Here is a 21,245-nt window from a genome sequence, read left to right as displayed (position 1 = left end):
ATACGGAGTAAAACCTTGGACAGCAGTCAAATGAGCAGACCAGCATTTTTTTCTCGTAAGACAGTTGCCAGTTGAAGAGGATTTCATTATTTTCATAGATGTACATGTTTCGATATCGCAAAGGTACTGGTTACTCAGAACCTTCATTTTTACTTGAAGGTTTGTAAAGCTGATATGCAGTTACAGTCAATGGACCAATTTTTCAAAGCGATTCTCTACACTAATGTAAACATGGAAATACATTGGTTGAAAAAACAGTGCACCAACATTTAAAATTCTATAGAATACTAAAGTTGACTCTAAACCCGAATGTGTTATGTGTGTATATACTAAAAAATAATTGCCTCACAATTTTTTGCTTTAATCTTGTTTCCTTATAATAAATCATAATTGCATACCAAATAATTTCACATATAGATAACCATAAACAAGTATTTTGTATCTATGTTATACAGAAGTCTAGAACCCCAAATTAATTCTGATGCTTGTAATTGTAAGTACCCAAAATTGCTTCACCCTTGTGATGTAACCACACCAACCACTGAGTAACCCTTTGCTACCCACACTCAGATGTGATTTATTGTTAAAGAATTTTGCTTTGTTGTAATGGTTTGCATTATGTAGCTAAGGCATAAATCACTTATACTTTATGTTGATTTGAAGTGGGATAAAGGTAAGATTTCTGTGAATCATAAGATTACACAGACATCTACTACAGTTGTGCTATAAGGTATGAGAGACTTATGCCTTTTTGATGAATGTCATTGCTAGGAATTCTAGTCCATATTCTTCATATGAAGTAATGAATTTATTTATTTTTATTTTTGTTTTGATGTCTTGTTGTCTCAGCAGTAAATGCAGCAAAACTGTTTATTTCCAGTATAAGTTAAAGTACGAGCTAGCAAAAGTCTAAACTGTGAATTAAATTTAGTGGTATAACTAGTTATAATGGGAGACTGCGGTGGTGGTGCTGCGGTAGCGCTGTCACTTCACAGTAAGATGTTGTCCCGTTCTATTCTCAGCTAAAGCGTCTTCTGTCTGGAGACGTGCGTGAATGGGCGTACCTTCCTTGAAGGTTGTGCATCAGGGCTGGCAACTCGGCATGTAAAAATCTACTGCCAATCATTAGAGGACCGGAGTTCCGCTCTGGCGACCCCTAACCGGGAAAAGCCGAAAGACACAACAACAACAGCTAGTTATAATGGGAATGAAAACACTATAGACAATGTACTATGCGAGGGCAAAAAAAAAAAATTCAGCATCACATTGTTTTGTGGCCTTGGCAAATGTCTTCAACCCAATGTAGTACTTACTTAACTACATACCACAACTGTGAATATGGAGATTAAGCTTTATTGGGTTGTGCATTTCAGAGTTAAGGAGCATGGATATTAAAGACCTTTTCTAAGAACTTGACTAAGAAATAGATACCATTGGATTCTGATCTTGTGACCTAAAGATAACGAGGTAAGTTTAAATCTGAGTGCTTATCTGCAAGGCTTCTATAGGTTTCAGAGAAGTATGTGGGTATTTGTTTATGTTCATGATTTACTTCATGGCAAAACTCAGACAGTTAGGCCTGCTTAGTTGAATAAACAATTGGTGATTTTTTTCTAATATGTTAGAGGGTTTTGCCTTGGAGTTACTTATATTAGTTTGGGAAGCACAGAAAATAAGTGAGGGGAGCATGCAACCCCACATAGAATATTTTACAAATCACCCATCCAAAGAATGTTTTGAATCCCATTTCAAAGTGAATCAAGGGCATAAGCCACATCTGGACAAAAGCATGCCACATTTTAGTAGCCCTCTGCTCATGTTCCGTAGGGTAGGCTGCTGTTACATTTAGTAAAGCTGTATGAGCTCCTTGACTTGTCTGAAGACAAATTTGATCAACGCCATGCAAAAGCTGTATTTATAGAGCCTTGTGTACCCTAACTACAAAAGGGTCTAATAACTATTGAGTATTTGGGAGCATAGGATATTCCACAACAAATGATTTCATTCTGTTAGTGGTTAAGATGGCATATGTCCTCTTTTTATCCTTAATCACAGGAAACTGACTACAAACTCGTGTTAAAATTAAGGGTTGAACTGATATAAGGTATTACTCTTCCAACAATGTCTAGAATACACTATCATGTCTGAGGTGTCTGCATCTAGCCAGCTGATCCTTATTGTTGGGTATGAATGATTTTAAACAGTTTTAGATACAGCTATGACAACGAACCTGGTATGGCTTTGAAACAAAAAATGTACCGGCTAGAGAAAACCCTGAAGAAATTTAGGGGGTTGCAGTTGGACATTGCATTCTTTGAGGATTGTATTAAGGTATGACGGGTACCTAAGGGGCTACACATATGGAATTTTCCGAATAACCTAGTGAATGGTTCTGTTTTACATCAAGAACTACTAGAGCTGTTTGATCATACAGGGATGGATCATATGCAACTCCTGATTCGTGATAACCAACGGCAGCTGGCAACACTCAAGGAAGAAATCATTCACTTACAGGGAGAGATTTTGTAGCATGAAGTGTTTGGTATGAACGAGGGTTTGTACCGTAGCATTTTTGTGTGTGTGGAACAACATGAGAAGGTAATTAAAACAAGAAAAAACAAGAAGTTGAGGAGAGATGAGGAGGACTACACCTATTCCAAGCTCTAAGGTACAATCCAGAGTTTCCTTTGTGGGGTCGGAAGAACTGGTTACCGAAATGATGTTTGATGGTGAGGATGAACAAAGAGAGGTGTTCAGAGACCCCCAGTAATGATGTGGGACAGGATTTTCGGCAAAATCTGAGACGGTCAGCAAGATTAAAAAGCAAGAATGGACAATGAGCCCCGAGAGGCAATGGACAGAACCATGGGCAGTATCGAGGTCAACAGGGGGGCCAAGGGAGGTGGACAGGTGGCCATCCACGATAGCACCAGTGGTAAGTGTTCGTATTGGGACTAACAATGATGTATGCTCAGTTGATAATTACACTAACTTTCTCAAACTCAGTTAAAGACCCAGTATTGGTTGGTGAAAAAAATTATGAAGAAGTACCTCAGGTTAACAATGTGATACACACTGTTTGTGAGGGGGACATGCAAGAAATATGTTATAATGGAAATTTTTATGTTAATTTTACTGACCGAATGGAAGTTAACCTGACTATTTCTGAAAACAATGATAGTGAAGAAGTTGGAATGAGCTTGGATTTACCTGAAATTATTGAATCAAATGTTTCAGTTAATGAACATAAGGGGTTAAAAATTTTTAATTACACTGACGAAACATTAGAAGTTTTTTCATGGTGAGCTTTTATCAAAGGGATTTACCTTTGTTCCCAATGGGCAACATTATGGAGTTGACACTATATTTGATCTAAAACTGTTTGCCAGGACAGTTGATTTGAACCTGGTGTGGAGAGAAAAAAGTGGAGGAAACTAAGAATAAAAATAAAAATATACTTAGCAGGAAGAGCACCTATAATCCTCCATTACTCCCCCCATGACGATTTTTGAAAAACTGGCAGAAATTGAGATTAGGAATTTATTTAGTAAAAAGAAAAGAAGGGTTTGTGATAATTTGACTAATGAGGAAAATCTAGTATTAAAGGAATTGATGGACAATCAATGCATCCCTATTATGAAACCTGGCAAAGGGGGGTGGGTGGTGATTAGGGGGGCAGCACGACTACACCAGTAGAATGTTAAGATATTTGAATGATGGTGAATTTTTTAGTCCTGCCTCTTTAAATGAAATCAACATTTTTAATAAAAGATTGGATTTGATTTTGGAAGAGCTACTCCAGGAGTACAGTCTTTGTGATGAAGAAATTATTTTTTTGAGAGTCAAATACCCGAGAGTCCCTTGTTTCTTTGAGATTCCGAAAATCCATAAGTCTTTGGTTGACCCACCAATGAGACCAATAGTGGCAGGGAGGGGAAGTAAAACTGAACCCCAAACAAAAATGGTTGACTTCCATCTAAAAAATTTCTTTGAGGGGAAGGAGCATGTGCTCAAGGATTCGTGGCAACTTTTAAAAAGTTTGGCAGTGTCAGAATTTAAGGAACAGGCCTTATTCTTAAGCATTGATGTAAAGGACTTATATTTAAGTATTCCCCATGATGAAGGCATGGAAATGTTTCAGAATGCACTTAGAGAGGGTACAAAATTGTCTGGTGATTCGATTTTAGTGTTGACTACACTGATGGAATTGATACTTGGTAACAATTTTGTATGGTTTCAAGGGGAATATTTTAAACAAACCCTTGGAGTAGCAATGGGAGCAATAGTGGCTCCGGTTTTCGCAAACATTGTACTCTGGTACTGGGAAACTAAATTTGTGCTAGATTCAGAATTTAAAAATAAGATCTTCAAATCTTATAGATTTTTAGATGATATTCTGGTGTTATGGGATGGTAGTAAAGAAGAATGTTTGGAATTTGTTAACTATATTAACACCACGACCAATTTTTTAAAGTTTACTAGCACAATGGATACAGAGATGGTCAATTATTTAGATGTGCATTTGTATAAGAACAGACCTGAGGGATGTTTGGAGTCAGCCATTTATAGAAAACCCACTTACTCTAATAGTCTGTTACATTTTGAGAGTGATCACCCATTTTGGCAGAAAAGGAACCTTATTAAAAATCAGATGATTAGGGTTTCTAGATTGACCACGGAAAATAAAAAAATTCTCACAAGAATTAGAAATATTGAAAACATTTCTAAGTGAGAGGGGATACCCCGAAACATTAGTAGAGAGTCAGGAACACTATGTTATGAGTAGGAGGAGGACTAGCTACCCACCGTTGTTGAAAAATCCTGAAGTAGTGGTGGGGAGTCAAGAAAGTAGGGTAGACCCATTTTGTTGTGTCATGACTTTTGGATAATGGAAAAAAAACTGGACAGGTGTTTTTGGAGCATTTGGACTATTTGACAAGGTGGGTGTACATCCTAAGATAGTATATAGAAAAGGACACAACTTAAAATCTTCGTTTGAAAAGAAAAAAGAAAATTGTGAAGGATTAATTTTTGGGGAAGATGACCGAATGTGGGGCATGTAAAGAGTGTAGGTTCATTTATGAGACCAAGAATGTAGTGATAGAAGGTTACAAAAGGGTTATCCCGATTAAAGGGAATTACAATTGTAAGACAAAGGGAGTGGTTTATGCTGCTGAGAATGAGTTGAGGAAATGAATCTACCAACATAATTATGCCATTCATAGATGTGATGATACTAATGCTTTGTTTAGACACTCCTCTGTGTGCAACAAATTCAAAAAATTTAGATTTTGTGTTTTGGAAAAGGTAAAGAGACGAGAGAGGGGGAAACTGGTCTAATTTCCTAGAGTACAGGGAAGCTTATTGGCAGGTTCTATTAAATTCTACAAAAGAACCTGTTTTAAATGACAGGATTTGTATTAGTAGTGTATTAAATATGAGGGCGGACAAGATTTAAATTAAACTAAATTAATTATTTTTAAAGTACCAGGAGCGAGGGTATAATGGATTTATTTAATATTATATTAAATTGTTTAAGATTTTTTATGTTTAGGTTTTTTATGTGTATATTATGTACATATTTTATTAAATGTGAAGTAGCGAGGTTATAGGGTTAAATAAACATGAAGTTCTTAGGAAGGAATTATAAAATTGTTTTTAATGAAGGAGAAGTCACATGATTTGTAAAATAGTATTTAATGAAGGGGAAATGATGTAACTAATTGTATCTGATGAAGTTATGTGTTTTATTGTGAATAAAGGAATGAAAGCGCTCATACAGCTTTTCCTGGAACTGTTGTCACGGCCTTATTTTGGAACTGAACCTTGTGCCTTATTTTGTGAGTTTTAGATACAGCTATGATAACAAAGCCTATCTGATGTAATTTTTATTTCATAGTCCATAGAGTCATAGATATTCCAAGATTCACTCCTTGGCCAAATCCTTGTTCAGGCTGAACCTTCATTTTCTAGGAGGGCCATACCTATCAGTCCTGGAGTAGCTTTGCTTTATCTATCCAGTCATTTAGGTTATGTTTAAAGGAAGATGGTGAGTCGCATTACTTAATATGCAGGAGAAGTTTATTCCAGAGGTTTGAGAGGCACATAGTTATATACTCATCTCTCCACCATGTTTTATTTTATGTATCTGTTAAAGATTTAAGTTCCTGGCTCTAGTATTCATGGAGATATTGGACTAGTGGAGCAGAGATACAGGAGGTACAGGACATTTGGGTCTCTAATGATGCAGTAAGTGAGATGGAGATTTCCTCTCAAAAGTTTATAAGACACTGAATAAAGGCATAGAGCTTCCAGCCTCTCAAGTTAGGTCAGCGACTTTATACCTTTGATCTTTTTGGCTAGAAACCTTTGGGGTATTTCCCAAAGATGATATTGTACTTTATAACTGGCCTGATAAATGCTGAATATAAATGAATGATTAATTCTCTATACCTTGGCAGGTTCTTTATTTCATAGGAAATTACTAGGCATACAGTCCAGAAGGGTATTACAAAGCCTAGCCAAAAATTACCCAGTTCCCTAAAGCACTGTATGGTTAAATGATTTGCTCAAGGTCACACAAGTAGGAAAATTAAGATAGAAAGATTAAAACCCGGTTCCAATGGCACAGGCCTGGTTCTGCTGTCAAAGGAAGCAGCTCATTTCCAGTTGAAAGTGCTGGTCCTCTGCGTCAACTGTCAGGGTATTCTTTGGGCAATTAGCTGGGGTAAATGAAAAGATTTTCTAACAACAGTTATCACACAATGGTCAAAAGAGAAGGTTGCATCAACCAAATACATTTTTGTTTTTTAGTAGTATGTTTATACAGTTTGATGAGTGGAGGGGTTCCTACCAAAAGTGGTGACACTACCTGCTTTAGCACTTAGTTCCAGACCGATTTAGTGCACCAAGAGTTTACTAGGTTCTGCAAGGTTTGGGTTGCAAACTTTGTTAGCCAGAGTTTGATCACTGCTTGGAGATCTGAGAAGTAAGTGCCAAAAAATGAAAGGTCCAGCACCTAACCCCAAGGGAAACCACTGGCCGCATTTTCTTTTATAACACATTTACTGAATTATTACTTAAGACATAGGCAAACACATAGTTATATAAGAACTAACCATATTAACATGGCCCTAGTTAGAAACATTATGTGTAACATTCATTTTTTGTATAACTATCATTAATCCCACATTACATAAATTGCTCAATTCCTGCCTTCCCTTAACTCTCACTCCTCCTACAAAACATTATTCTTCAGGTATTGCTCCCACAATTTCCTTTTTTTCTATGAAATTTGCTTCTACCCTTTTCTAAAGATCCCACTTTGAGTACTTTTCTCTCCGTTACAATATTCAATACTTTAAATAATGTTGTGTCAGGGAATACAAATGTTTCCATTGCCCTACTCATAAAATCCCAACTTACTGTGTTGAAAGCTTTCTGTGCATCAAGGCCCATCAACAACAGTGGTATTTTTTTATACTCTGCTTCCCTGTGGACCATCATTGCACTAATAATGTTGTCAAATGTTTGCCTCCCCTCCACAAAACCACATTGATCCATATTTATCAATTTTGGAAGCATCTTTGCCATTCTTTTAACTATTATAGGCATAAACACTTTATAGTCATAGGTCTGCTGGGTCTTTACCATCTATAGGTTTTACAGCCACCACAGTTTTCTTCCAGGATGTTAGTGCTTTCCCACCTTTTAAAATACTTAAAAAATACACAAACACAGATTGAATTCCAGCTGACGAACTCAATCTAGCCAGACAAGCTCCCAAGTCAATTTGGGAGAATAATCCAAGTCCTCGATCTACGATCTCATATTTGACTATTTCAAAAGTTGAATAAAACCACTAAAGTCATCCTTTTGGTTTTCAAAAGCTTTATTTTTGAAGAACGTCCAACATAGGTAGGTTGAGTGCTGTGGCAAAAATCTCTCTTTGTTTTACTTTAGTTGTCTTGTAGCAATTACTCCACAGTCAGGGTATTTATACTTTGCCTAGCATCAGCACTGTATTTTCATTGGTTGACAGAGATGCAAATATGGATACAAATTCTCTATTCCCATTGGTTGACAGAGTTACATTCTTTTATGCAAATATGGATACAAAGTCTTTATTCTCATTGGTTTACAGAGTTGCAGTAATTTATGCAAACATGGATACAAACTCTCTATTCTCATTGGTTACCAGTGTTCCATTCAATATGCATAGAGATGGACCTATGAGAGTAAACTTAACATAAAACTAGTGCTTTTGCAAGTAAGCTTCATCGACCTACCTATTAATCAAATGTGCAGGTAAACTAATATAAGGTTTCTAAATTACGACCAAACTTAATATTAACAATAACCCAGAGAAACATTATCTAGGGGTGAAATTTTTTTTATTTTTTATTTTATTTTTTTTTTTAAGAGGAAATGTCAGAATCTTAACCATCATAAAATATCTTACAGAATTATTAAACAGGTGTCATGCCTTCTAATGCCCTATAATGTTTTGACTGGTATATGACCAGAGGATGTACAGCGGAGGCCACTTCCATAACCTTATCTCAATTCAGGTAATGCTAAAGCTATTGTGGAGTATGTCACTAGTCAACAGAAACTTATGTAAATGGGGTAACACACAGGGGTAAATGTAGGATATACCATGAGTAGAACAAGCAAAACATTAACCTTTAGACAGTGAGCATAAATTGCGGTAGTGGATTAGAGAAAACAGAAGATATTTGCATTAGGAACATAATAACTGTTAGTACTAAGCATGATGATGCAGTTTTCTTAGGTTCAATAATTAGTACTAGCCTAACTGCTCTCATAGGCTATTTTAAGCCTAGACAATTACCCCATGTGAGAATCAAACCCTGCACCTTGTGTTTCTAAGGTAGGCACCTTAACCATTATACCAACCTCCCACCCTTTACAACCATATCAGTAATATGGAATCCGAAGGAGTTTTGCACAGTATTTTTGTTGCCATGCCTTGCCAATGCGTTGTTGCAGTTGAGATATTTTATGTCATGTAGTTGATGAGCAATCCTTGTTTTCAGCTTTTTCAAAGTTTTGCCTATATAAAATGTGGCACATTTCAAACATTCCATTCTGTAAACTAGACATTCCCTATCGCTGCTCCTTCTGTGTTTGCTGAAAAGGGATTTCTTCATGTTTGGGCAATAGAATTTTATCGGCATTTCTCAGCAACTTACAGTAGCCACACTTCTGTTTTCCACAGGGGTAGGTCCCAGGTCTGTTCCGAGGTAGTGGGTCCCATTCCATGCTTGCCATCTACAGGAAATGTCTCCGATTCCTGTTTTTCCTGATGCTAAAATTTGACATATTGGAGAGGAATGAGCTAATGGCAGGGTTGTGCCTGATAATACTCTAGTTGTCCCTAATAATGCGTCTAAAGTTTTGGAAATCTCTGGAGTACATGAGCACCATTGGGAGCTCCTCATAATCCTTCTTGTGTTGCCTTGATCTTCTTTCTCCAAGTTTTGTGTAGCCTGAGTTTTGTGTGTCTTCTATAATGGGGTCAAAGATCAAACAAATGAACATTTCACTGTATCCTCTTTCCAACAAGTCTCTCTCTAGTTTAATGATGTTGAGAGTGAAGTCTCTCAGGGTCTTGGACACTCAGGTGATCTGGAGCCCCTGTTACTTAAGAATGTTTATTTTGGTCTGAAAGGGGTGCATGCTAGCCCAGTGGAGGAGAAGATTCACCCTTGTGGGTTTTTGGTACAAGCTGTTGGTAAGAAGATCTGAGTTGCACTCCTTGGGGAAATCATGAGGTCTAAAAACACAGCGTTTTCACTGTTATAACTGTTGGTGAATTTTACAAAGCTCATGAAATTCCCTATGTGATCAAAACATTCCCTTAACCTCTTCTCTGAGCTCTACCTGATGATACAAATGTTGTCGATAAAACAATAGTAACAAGCCATCTCCTTAAAATAGGGGGATTGCAAACGTGCTCTTTTTCCCATTTACCTAATGCCATGTTGGCCAGGCTAGGTGCCATTGCAGTCCCCATTGCAATACCTTTTTTTCTGCCTAAAGTAATTCCTATTGAAGCAGAAAAATTTGTTACTTAGGAGGATTCAGATTAGTCTGCAGATGGACTCAGCCTTGTATCTGTGGTTCGAGCCTGTGCTAGTCTTTAAGTTAGTATTGCTTTTGCGATTCAGGTTCAGAGAAGCTTTGGGATACAGTCTCTCAATTGAGAATCCCTAGTGCTTATTTGCTCGCCTTTTAAAATACTGTTAAAGCCTTCTAGATCTTTATCCCTTTCTTCCCTTAATGTTTGAGCCTCGTCTACCTCTAACCTTGGCATACTTAATTCTTCCATAAATATTTCCATTTGTGCTCTTTCTTGATTTCCGCATTTCTTAGCTTTATGGACATTTTCATAAAATTTCAAAAGTATCCCTAATACCTCTAAAGTATATGTGGTTATTTTTCTTGTTATATGCTCCCTAAGTTTAGCAACAACCCTTTCCACTTTCTGTTGCCTAAGTTGTTGTGCTAAAAGATTTTGTGCTCTTGAAGTATTATCAAAAAGAGTTATTTAACAGGAGTCTTTTCTAAACTCTTGCATATTATCCAGATGCTTCCTTATTTTCTCTTTAGCACTCATCATTTGTGCCTCATCTTGTGCTGTGAGGTTCCCCTTATTCTGCAGTACTTTAGTATTTATCAGACACACTGAATAATTCTTGTTACTTCTTAACTATATCTCTTAGTCCTTTTATTCCTATCGTATTTTTAAACCTCACTTTCATTTTATCCCAGTCACTAGCTACAACATCTGAAGAAATGTATATCCCTAAAATCGTTTGAATAATTTCCAATGCCCTTTCCTTAAATTTCTTTATTTTTAATAGATAGATGGAGGAAGTGCAAGTGTTTAATTTTTATTTCATTACCCTGCATTAGTTGTTATTGGCATATGAGCTGAAATAGGCATTGGCTGTGTTTCAAAGCTTTCAACTACATGCACATGTTCCTGTGAAAATATAAATTTTGTCTAGTCTAATCCCGTTGTTGTACCTTGAGGAATAGCATGTCAAGAGTTCCTAATACTGAATTCACCTCTTCCATACCAAATATTTTCATAAACATTTTCAGAAATCTACCCTATTTTGTTATATTTTCCCTTCTAGATCCCCAGATACATCCTCACTGTTAAAAATAAAATTCCAGTCCCCACCTCCAAATAATATTCCTGGATGAAAGCTGATTATTTATCTAATTTTTTTAACCTCTGTAATAGCAGTTTTAGGTGGAATATTAATACATGCCAGTGTAATCCTCCACCCTTGCCGGTAGCCCTTTACTACCACAAATCTACCATTATTATCTTTTCCCCGTTTTATCAGTATTGGAGCTCCTTTAGCAATTAGTATAAGTACTCCTGTTTTCCTTTGTCCCAGATACTCTATTGAATATAAATCCTCAAATCCTTTCTTTACCCAATTCACATGCTCACTCCTTTCCAAATGTGTCTCATGTAGCATTGCTAATTGACTCTGCATTTCTTAATAGAATGCACTACTCTTTCCTTTTTGTCTATACCTGTGAGACTGTTCATGCTCCAAAATAATATGAAAACTGTCGCCATTATGATAAAAAGTTATCATTCCCATCTATTACATATGACACTATTTTAAATGTCTATTTCCAGCTTTTTTGTTACATACAGCCAGTAATGTGTGGTAAGGGCTTTAATTAAGACATTCACCTATGCAAAAGTCAGAGAAAAACATATCAACTCTACATTACATTATGATCTGTGCACTTTTACACCCTGTTACCCAACTCAATAATCTAAGATTGCAGTCTATTAGCTTGATTGTTCTTTAGTCTAGCCTTTCCTCTCTCTTTTTACATTGTAATGCCAACATTTCATAAAACTGAAAAAGAAGTAAAAAGGCACCCATTTACTTTACTATCACATACAACAATAACTGAAATTGCTTTACTATATAACATGCAGTTTATATCATGAAATGTCTTATACAAATACAGTTAAGAAGGACTCTGGCTGACTAAGTTTGCAAATGGCTACGAACTAGGGGCAGTAATCGAATCGCCAAATGACTTAACCATTCTACAGGAGGGTTTGTCTTAAATAAATAACTAATGACAAAATCACAGACTGAAAATAAATGCCAGAAAATGCATTATTGCATCCTTTGGGAAGACATTTACCCTAGGGAACTACCACTTTGACAATATGCCCCTAAGAGCTGATGCAGTTAGAGATTTGGGAACCTATGTGGACAGCAACCTAACTTTTGACCAACATGTGTCTTGTTGTAAGAAAGTCCTTCTGTATTGCACATCTTATAAACAAAGAGGTTGGGTCTGGATCTAGGAATGTCATTGTCCCCCTTTATTCAGCCCTCATTAGATTAGTCATTGAATATAATGCCCCCTTTGTCATGTATCTGTCCAGACACATGCAACAACTGAAATGCCCACAGAGATACTGTGCTAAAAAGATACAAGGCCTAAATAACATGTTCTACATAGACCAACTCAAAGCCTTATCACTATAGTCTGTATCTACAAACTGATAAGAAGTGACCTCTGTCTGGCATATTAACCACCCTCAGACCTATTGCTGATGCATTTACTGCACATCAAGTCATCAGAAATATACAGTCTAGGGATCTAAACCTCTTCTGCAACATCAACAGAACAGTTTAGTGGGACATTTATATTTTGCAGAGGATACTGCTGCTGTGGGACAGACACACAATCCACATTAAACAAATTTCATCCCTGTCTGTTTTCAAGTGCAACTTAGATATATGGAGAGGAAACAGAAATTTTACCTCAGGATTGCCCCCATACTTCTAATGGACAGAGGTAGCTCCTAAATGCTTTATCTCATTCATGGATCCTCTCAAATTATCTATTGTACAATCTCAGTTATTCCTATTAGGGGTAATATACATTTATCATCCATGGGATGGGTAAGGCTAATCTCTTTAGTGTCCTTACAAACATTAATGACATGGAGTAGGGCATATGCTTTTCAGTCCCTCACAAGTATAACAAAGTCAACAAAATTCCAATCTTCCCACTTTTTCTTGTAGAGCCATATTTCACAAATGTGACTGATTCTTTATAATCTCAGATTTATTTGCTAATTTCAGTGTTGTTGGCCTTCTTCCTGTTTATGTCCATCTCCCAAGCCTAGACTCCGGTTCAAGTCCAAGGTTTTCCAGATTCTTCTAGTCAACTCCTATGTTTTATTTCTGTCTCTCAAGCATTTCCCTTAAAGCACTGAAAAAGTTTTCACTGGTAAAGTAGCTCTATGAGCTTTATTATCACCCTTAATGCACTGAAAAAGTTTTCACTGGCAAAGTAACTCTATGAGCTTTATTATCAGAATAATGAGAAGCAGACTCCCCTTCTGTTTGATGGTTCATTTCTTTTTGATCAAACATTTGAATTTCCTCCTAAGCTTGTTCTGCATCAAAAAAATGACTGATCCTCTATGAAAAATATGATGAAGATAGCTGGATACAACATCTTGAATCTCACACCTGCCTCTCGACATTCCCTGATTACTGGGTTAAATGTGCTTCTCTTCTGCCTGGTGCACAGTGAATAATCATTTTCCATAAACACTCTACTGTCTACAATTTTTAGTACTTTGCCCTTCTGCCACAGTTCTGTCAAGATCACCTCTTTTTGCTTGTATGATTGCAGCTTTACTAATATAGGTCTTGGCCAGGTTTGGAGCATATACACCTTGTGCCCTTATCAATTAACAAATCTTGCTCTGGAATACCAGTCCAGTTGCTTATTTGAGCTTTCATAAAATGAATAGTTTATTCCTTCCAGTTTTTCTAGTACAGCAGAAAATATCAAATTCCCTGCATTCTCTGTCACTAACTCTGCCATTTTTAAAGCATGTTTTCTCAAGCAGTCTCATACTCAGCTAGCCTTTTCTTCATTTTGACCTCTGATTTTTGCAATTTTATCAAGTCCTCTTAATAGCTATTTAAATGTTCTTCCATTTTTTTCCAGCCTTTCGTTATTTGAGTTGATATACTCCATCAGTGTTTTGTTTATTTCATTCAGGTCTGACTACATTTGATTTATTTTCCCCTCTAGATTTCTGGAAGCCTTATCATGCACCAAAACCAAAAGTGGAGCTTGAACTACATTTTATTGAAGAGCTGCACGATTTTTCCCAGTCCGTGATTTCTCTTCGCCTTTTCTAGTTGATTTTCTTTCAAGTTATCTAATTTTCTTTTTTTGCTGGCATCCAGGCAGTGTACTTATTAGACGAATTTACTAAAGCTGGCAGAGTTACTGGCCCTTATATCTCAATTTCTTTTTTCACACTGGGATAGCTGAATTAAGCTGTTGATCAATGGGCAGCCATCTAGAACGCATCACTGATGACCACGTTAATACTTTGATGAGTCACATACAACTTGTACCACATAGGTTCTGTCTTTCAACTAGTTTGGTATCCATCTTACCACTTATGGATCAATTTTTTAAAGCATTTAGCTTTTGTATGATGTCAGCTTGGGGAATGATGTTGAAGGCTTTGACCAGGTCAAGATCTAAAGGATACACTGCATGACCACCATTTATATCCTCCTCAAGCCTTTCAAAGAAGTTTACCAGGTTAAATAGACAGAAGCTACTTTTCACAAAGCTGAACTGTTGGGGTCACATCTAATATTTTTGATGTCACAGTTTATTTGGGTGGTTATAATACATTTCATGGTTTGAAGATGAAGCTTGTAAGGCTGCTATTTCTGTAATTACTTGGGTCTTTGGTAAGGTCACCCCAATGGAGGAGTATTACCACTGCACTGTGTCACTGGTTAGGGACAAAGCCACTAAGTAAATGTAGGTTAAACAGTTTAAGAAGTGTTTGCAAGGGCATGTTTAAAACTATTAATTAAGCAACCAAGTATGTTGTCAGGTCCCAGAGAGGACATATTTTTGATCCTCAGAGTTCACACACCTTATTATGTAAAACTCTGTAATTTTTTTCACATATGCAAAGTAGACTCTGCTTTCTGAAAGCCTTTTAATGAGGTTGATTTGGTGACCTAGGGATCAAAATTTGTTTCTGGAGGCAAGAGATAAGGCTTTTGTTGTTTATATTTCTAATTTATAAAACTGCACAATTTTCATTGTTTAGAATCAGGCCAGTATTGAAGTCTGATAAGATAATGTAACAGGAAGTCCAAGATAATTGAGTCTATTTTTTATATGTTTTTAATATGATGTATAACATATGACTTTAATATGCAGTAAGTTGTTTTTGTAAAAATTGTTATGGCACTAGTGCTCACTCATGGCACACGCTTGGGCACACAGGCACATCCACATACATTGTAGCTACACATTAGCACAGCCATAGTTATTAATCGGTGAGCCCTTTTTAAGACTAAATATTTAAAATTCAGTAATATCTGTGCTTCTTACCAAATGCATAAAACTGGTTTGTAGTACAAAGTTAGACCAAGCAACAAGAATTTTGCTGTGATAGCAGAGATATGTAACCTTGAAAAACTAGTGTGCAGAACCATTTCTGAAGTTGACCTGTGATCAGTTTGAGAGATACTAGAGTTTTTGTGGGACATCCATCTAAGTATGATTAACATGTCTTCTGAAACAATTGCGGAACATATATGGAGTGGTTCAGAAGGTATGGCCAATTTTTATTGGCTAAAAAACTGGCAGGTATTGGGACCAATCCACTGAAACTATGGTGAAGCATTGTGGTTCTGGGGGGTACACAGGGGAATGAGGAGTGGTGAATAAGTTGAAGCCCATGTATCCTCCGTGTTTGGATGGGGGGGTATAGGTTGCACTGCCAGTTTGCCATATATAGCAGCCTGTACATGGGTGTACATGTACAAGTACCACTTGTCTCAATACATATTGGCTGTCAGAAGTGTGGACCATACAGAGATCTGTATGAAGTAATAATGTCTCAGGACTGGCTTTCACCTAGCCCTATCCTCAAAAGATGGGTTTATTTGTGGAATGAATAGATGGAGTAATGGTGTAGTTGGAGAATGCCAAGTGTCTGATGTCATTTGTGGAGTGGTGTTACAAATACAAATTAAAAAAATTCCCATCTGTTTCCAAAGAGATAGCAGCCTTGGTGGTCTGGGCAGTTATGACCTTCCTGGGGACTACTACCTAGCAAAGAGCTTGAACTGTTTGGGACTCAACATTGCTCACAGTTTGACCAGTTTAATGGACATCTTTGTATGTGTGTGTGTGTGTGTGTGTGTGTGTGTGTGTGTGTGTGTGTGTGTGTGTGTGTGTGTGTCCAGCACCCCTCATCTGCCCATTTCACTGACTACATTCTGTCTCCCTGTTTTTTCTCCAAAGTTTAACAAAACAATTGTCGTTCCTGTTGTAGCTTTTCCAAATGACTTAAACTGTATTGTTTCATTCAATTAAGTTGCAGACTTTGCCACTGACTTGTAGTTCTGCATACCAGTTTACTTCAGGTGATTAGTGTCTTGACATTCTATATGTGGCATTTGTAGATTTTAAATTCATATTCTGTATATGGTGTTTTTTTTTTTTTTGCTTATTGTACTGTGTTCCTCCCACATGTTTTTAATTAGTAAGTTTCCCCATACATACACGCACACTTTTATTTATATATGTGTGTGTGTGTTTGTGTGTGTGTTTGTGTGTGTGTGTGTGTGTGTGTGTGTGTGTGTGTGTATGTGAAATATATTTATATTGTATATAGTCGAATGTTCATAATATCAGACATTTTTAATGCCATGAGAAGTGATTGATTAATTAATCATATGGTTGCTTCTGCTGGCATTACTTTGTGGGAAGTTGCAGAAAAGTGGGGAGTGGGAATTCGCCCTTTTCCCACTGTTGTGTGATCTTGTTGTTGGTATATATAATTTGCAGGAGGGTGTGGGGGCACAGCCCATCCTTGTTGAGTTGTTCTGAGCTTCAGTCCTGTGGGATTGATATTTTACTGTTCCCTGTTTATGCGCTTCATTATTATGAAGTGATTTCAAAATAGCACAGTTAGGAATAATATTACAGAAGTGAGTACAATATAGCTTTTAAAGCTGAACAAATTGAAATCTCAGTATCTTTCCTCTGAGACCATTTTCATAGATCTGGGGCAGGCAGAGAATTCTGCACTTTTCTCTCTCTCTAGCTGTACCTCCAAATAACATGAGATGGTATTTTGAAAATACATTTTTGGGTTAGTATGTGAAAAGCATGTTTTGGAAAGAGACCTTCGTGAAGAAACTCTTTCAAATATAAATCGCAATGCCATTCTGTACTCTCTTTCTTTAGTTTTTTATTTTATAATAATTTTTTTTTTTTTCTGCAGTGGAATTTTATTGAAATGTTTTTTTTTATGTTCATGTTGACCAACAGAGATCACCAAATGTTTGACTCTGTTAAACTGAACATAATAAGTTAGTAGAAGGATAGTTTGCGGCTATAATTTCTGCAATAATCTCTGAAGTTTCAGCAAAAAACAAAGACTGATCAACATGGCTTCAGAAATAAAAATCTTTAATAAACTAGTAAGTGTTTTCAAGCCTACCGGTGCTTCAGACCATAAAACAGAATGAATACTGTATATCAAAATCATTAATTGCTAAGCAAGTTCCAATAAATCAATGAAACAGATCACATGACTTGAGTGCCAGTTTTAAATGCATAACATCATTAACCCTGATCTTTCTATCAGCTTGCATAGTAGCAATCTATCTCATTTCCACATATTCCATTTTTATTAATAACCCCCCCCCCCCAAAATCATTGATCATAAGCTGCAACACTAAAACTTTAAGTATGTGAATTTCCATATAAGTGAATATGCTTTGCTAATGAATTAGAAGTCTTGTTTTTACAAATGTCATAGGCGTGGTCTAAAATACATTCCTTTAAGGAATGATTAATTTCACGTATATAAAAACATGAACAGCTGGTGCAGAAAGCCAAGTAAACAAAGTCTGTGCTATTGGAATATGCAAATAGATTCGGTTTATAGCACAATCCTGTATCAGGATGAATAAGTTATCCAGCAGAGTTTATGTATTTACATGCTTTGCAAGAACTGAAAGGATACACGCTCTAGGGACCTAAACATAGGACATGCTGGAGGGATAGATTCCTGTCCCAGAGACTTCCCATACTCTGGAACAGGCTACCCATCTATGTCCAGCAAAGTTCTTCATTAGCACTCTTCAAGAAAAATCTTGATGAGTGGATGGGAAATAGGAAATATACCCCGGGGATCACTTCTGTGCCTCTACTCAACAGTGGCACAGGAAAATAACTTTCTTGGGTAGAGTAAGCCAGGGAACCTCGTTGGCTAAGCTTACATAGGCCCTCGGGCCGATAGCCTAGTACCTACGTATGAACCTATGAACGTATACGCTCTACAGTTACTGAAAAAGTAGAGTTTCATTTATAACAAAGTTGTCACTTCAGTGACTTCTTATTTTTAAAACAGAATTTGGGCTGACTACGGTACAATCCATTTTAAAGCATCATCGGCTATAAAAATAGACCAATTCTTCTTAACCACATCACATACTAAATGAATATTGCTAGAGTATGTGAGGGGAATCTTGATATTATTGTAATTTATATCAGGTACCTGGACAGATGTATTATCTGAACGGTTAAATAAAGAAAAAATAAGGTTTTGCCTCATCACTTCTAGCAGAATATACCTCGTTCATTGTCTTATTAACATCATTCACAGAGTAGCCTCTATTCACAAAATCATTACTTAGACACCGAAACGTTGTAGTTGGTCTTCTTCCTTATTAAACCTCGATAACCACATGAACTGACCTTTAACCGCATTGTTATTAACATACCTAGGATGCATAATAGATCAATGTAGCAAGCTATTCCTTTTACATGACGTTTTAGATGCACTGGTATTGCCATGCTCCATGGTCTTCGTAACTGTGACATTAAAAAAATCAATACTATAGCGTGACAAATTACACATGAATTTCAGAAAAATAGTATTATTTATAAGATAATGAATAACTTCATATATTAATGGTTCAGGACCTTCCCCTAACAAAAAAATATCATCTACAAAGCATTTATAAAATTTATTGTTCATAGGTAGGTACTACGCTATTGGCTCTAGGGCCTATATAAGCCTAGCCAAAAATGTACCCTGGCATTCGCCACCCAAGAAAATTATTTTCCTGTGCCCCTGTCAAGCAGAGACACAGAAGTGATCCCTGGGGTGAATTTCCTATTTCCCATCCAATCATCAAATTTTAGTTGAAGATTGCTAATGAGTAGCTTTGTTTGATATAGATAGGTAGTTTGTTCCAGAGTATGGGAAGTCTCTGGGACAGGAACCTATCCCTCCAGCATGTTCTGTTTATTGTGGTGACAAGGTTTAGGTCCTTAGAGCGTGTAGCTCACAGGGATTAGAATTTCTTTAAGTGGAGCATGTCCAACAGCTCTGGGTTTGACATAGCTTTGTATGTTAGGCAGAGATCGCCTCTGAGTAGGCGATATGCGATGGAGTAAAGCTGGAGTTTTTTTGAGACTGTCTGCATAGGGCATCTGTTTGAGGCCAGTAATCCACTTTGTGTGGTATTTCTGCGGCCTTTCCAGTTGTTGTAGATTTCTTGTGAGGTACATACCAAAGGGGCATTGTACTCTATAATAGGTCTAATGAGTGAAGAGTAGAGGGGAACAATTACCTATTTTTTCCTGGATGAGAAACCTTTTCTGATGAGGTGTGCCACGTAGAAGGATTTCCTGACTACTATGGCGATGTGATTATCAAAGGAGAGACTACTGTTCACCTGTGTCCCAAGGTCTCTTATCACACATTTGGTGTTAAGTAGACTACCACCTATGTGGTAGTTCATGGGTACAGAGTTTTTACCAAAAGGGATGACAAGGCACTTTTTGGCATTGAGCTTGAGGCTATGGTTTTGACACCAGGCATCTGTCTCAGCGAGGCCCTTTTGTAGGATATCCACATCATTAAGAGTTTCGATTATGGCTCCTAGTTTGCAGTCATATGCGAGCTTCATTAGCCAAAGACCTTCTGTGTTAGCCTGTACTTCAGAGAAGTAGATACCAAACAAGAGAGGACCCAGAACTGAACCCTGTGGTACTCCACTTGTCACTGGTCTGAAGTCAGATGTGGAGTCTGCTACTTTCACAGTGTGGGTTCTGTCAGTGAGCCAGTTGGCAACCCATCTTGTGACATAGGGATTTATACCTAGTTTAGTGAGTTTATCTATAATTCCAGAGTGGGGGATGGTGTCAAAAGCCTTGGCGAGATCTAGATAGGCTGTGTGAACCACCTTACCCTCATCTACGGATTTGGTGACTGCTTCAAAGAAGTCTATCAGGTTTAGGAGACATGATCTGCCTTTTACAAACCAGAACTGGGTGGGGTCCAGAGTTTGGGAGATTACCAGTTGTCTTTGTTTATAAGTTCTATGATGATACTTTCCATGGCCTTGCCGACTAGGCTCGTCAGGCTAATGGGGCAATAGTTCCCGGGGTCCGTGGTGGATCTCCCTTTGTGGAGTAGGATAACCGTCGTTGTGCACCATTCAGTGGGCACAAAGCCTAAGGTGAGGCTATGATTGAACATGGTACTTAGGTGGGGTGCCAGTTCATTCTGTAGTTCATGTAGAATGCAGCCTGGGATGTTGTCAGGTCCCATGGATGCCGTGTTCTTGGCTTTAGAGAGCGTGGTTTTTACCTGTGCAGCTGTGATTACAGGAAATTTGCATTCTTCCGACATAGAGATGGGCCCTTTAGTGGGTGAGAGGGGGGTAAAGTTAGCACTGAACCTATCTGCCAGGATGTTGGCAATATTAGTTGGTTCTGTATATTTAGTGCCATTGTGCTGTAACTCAGAGCAGATCTGAGTGTTGCCATTGAGATTCTTTACATAGCTATAGAATGCTTTGTGGTTGTCTTTAGAAACAGTGGTGATTTTGTTTTCGTAACTAGCTTTGGAAGATTTTATGAGGGATCTCAGCTTCTTGCTGAGGCTGACCAGGGAGTTTCTCCAATCATGGGATTTTACTCTTTTTTGCGGCAGTTTCTTTCTTCTGTTGTAGAGTTTGTTTATTGGAGTGGACCACCAGATTGGCTTCCTTTTTTTGGAGGAGAGCATCTTGGTTCTGTTAGGAATAACACGATCCATGCACTCGTGTAAGTGCTTATAAAGTTTAAATTGT

At 37.4% G+C, this 21,245-nt stretch overlaps 1 protein-coding gene across 1 annotated transcript in view; it reads left to right on the top strand.

Moving 5' to 3' along the window:
- MPP2 (MAGUK p55 scaffold protein 2) overlaps positions 1–21,245 on the top strand; it is a 1,397,885-nt gene that overhangs the window by 253,672 nt on the left and 1,122,968 nt on the right. The window lies entirely within an intron of this gene.

Source organism: Protopterus annectens, chromosome 13.part0, assembly GCF_019279795.1.
Source record: "Protopterus annectens isolate FY-2018-M chromosome 13.part0, PAN1.0, whole genome shotgun sequence".
In the NCBI taxonomy this organism is placed as follows: domain Eukaryota; kingdom Metazoa; phylum Chordata; order Ceratodontiformes; family Protopteridae; genus Protopterus; species Protopterus annectens.
Note: the sequence above shows the minus strand (reverse complement) of the source record. Positions and strands in the feature narration are given on the sequence as shown.